Source organism: Monodelphis domestica, chromosome 4 (assembly GCF_027887165.1).
Source record: "Monodelphis domestica isolate mMonDom1 chromosome 4, mMonDom1.pri, whole genome shotgun sequence".
In the NCBI taxonomy this organism is placed as follows: Eukaryota; Metazoa; Chordata; class Mammalia; order Didelphimorphia; family Didelphidae; genus Monodelphis; species Monodelphis domestica.
Genome location: NC_077230.1, coordinates 271562856 through 271564348, shown reverse-complemented (window position 1 = coordinate 271564348; position 1493 = coordinate 271562856). Strand labels below are relative to the sequence as shown.

The 1493-nt window shown below is 39.7% G+C and overlaps 1 pseudogene; it reads right to left on the bottom strand.

The window, feature by feature from the left end:
- Positions 1-219: 219 nt before the first annotated feature.
- LOC100616674 (dual specificity mitogen-activated protein kinase kinase 4-like) lies at positions 220-1043 on the bottom strand (annotated as a pseudogene).
- Positions 1044-1493: the final 450 nt, after the last annotated feature.

Sequence of the window (1493 nt, the reverse complement as noted above, 5' to 3'; positions counted from 1 at the left end):
CATTTAAAATGCAATCCAATCACTGTCAATAAATCAATTATACTGACTTCCACATATCATGAATCTGTTCATCACAAAAGAGAAGGATGAGGTCTCTCTGACCAACACTAACACTGTATGATCAATCAGATATTATAGGGATGCACTTCCTATGTGACAAGAGTATACAGACATAATGGGAACAAACACCAATCTTATAGCACATGGTGTCTGGGCAAGCATTAAAAACACTGTGATGGATAAAAATTATTTACATCTTGCTTCCTCTTAGCCCTTTTCCTAGAGTTTCACGTAGCAACAATATCAATCAACATACATGGGAGAGGTGGGAGTTGCTGGCATTTGATCCAGGATTTTACAAATGTAGCATGCAACCTCCACTGTGTATTCTTCATACATCAAAATAAAGGGATGTTTCAGAAGTTCTTTATTCTTTGGCCTTTGGATTCATCCTTTGTAAGGCAGTGTGATCCCCAGACTCCATACATCAGAACAGATATAGTATCTTTGCCTCAATGCACTTGGGTCTATCCTTTCAGGTGCCATGTTTGGCCTGCACCCAGAATCTCTTGTTTTGTCAGTGGAGTCCACAAGTTGTCCACTAATACCAAAATCACAAAGTTTAATATTGTCACTTCTATACAGCAGAATATTAGAAGGTTTGATGTCTCTGTGAATAATTTTCAAGTTTTCTTTTATATGGTTTAGTGCTTTCACAGTTGCTAAAGTGACTTTGCCTAAAATTTCTTCTGGAATAACATCATCTAATACACTATATACATATTTGTAAAACTTGTCAAACGAGGTAGATATGAGTTCCATAGAGATCCAACAGTCACCCTCTCTGAAGAGTGCTCCATAAAACTGAACAATATACAGGCAATCTCTACTCCACATCACCACATCCAAGTCCATAAGTAGCTGTTTTTGCTCTTTTACATCCACTGTAGACCGAATTCTTTTAATTGACATTATTTGCCCACTTGGTTTGTGGACCATTTTGTTGACAGAACCATAAGCTCCTCATCCAATTTCTCAAAGGTCTTTCAAGTCCCCTGCAGTGAAATTCCAGTGCTGTTCAGGGGACATATTCAGTTTTCCTGATGATTCAATGTTGGGTGTTCTCAGTCTCTCTATTAGTGGGTTTTGGACTCCTGAAGGGTTCAGGGTAAACCATGTGGTAGATTTGAAAGGTAGATTTGCAAAATTCAGCTTCAATGCTTTACATTTACCCTGCATGCAGCCATGTGGCCTGGCCGAGGGGGTCCTATGGCACTGGGAGAGCAGCTCCTGCTCCCGCTGCTCAGGCTTGGAGCTGACATTGTTTTCCGTGAGGTGTGGAGCCTCCTTCTCCATTTCTGCCTACAATCAGGTCAGCTACCTAGCCACATGGTTAAAAAGGACATTGGACTTTAAAAAGGTCTTTGGACATTGTAAAAATTGCCCTAAGATATTTTCAACCTACATTGTTTTATGGGATTTAAAAAAAAGAG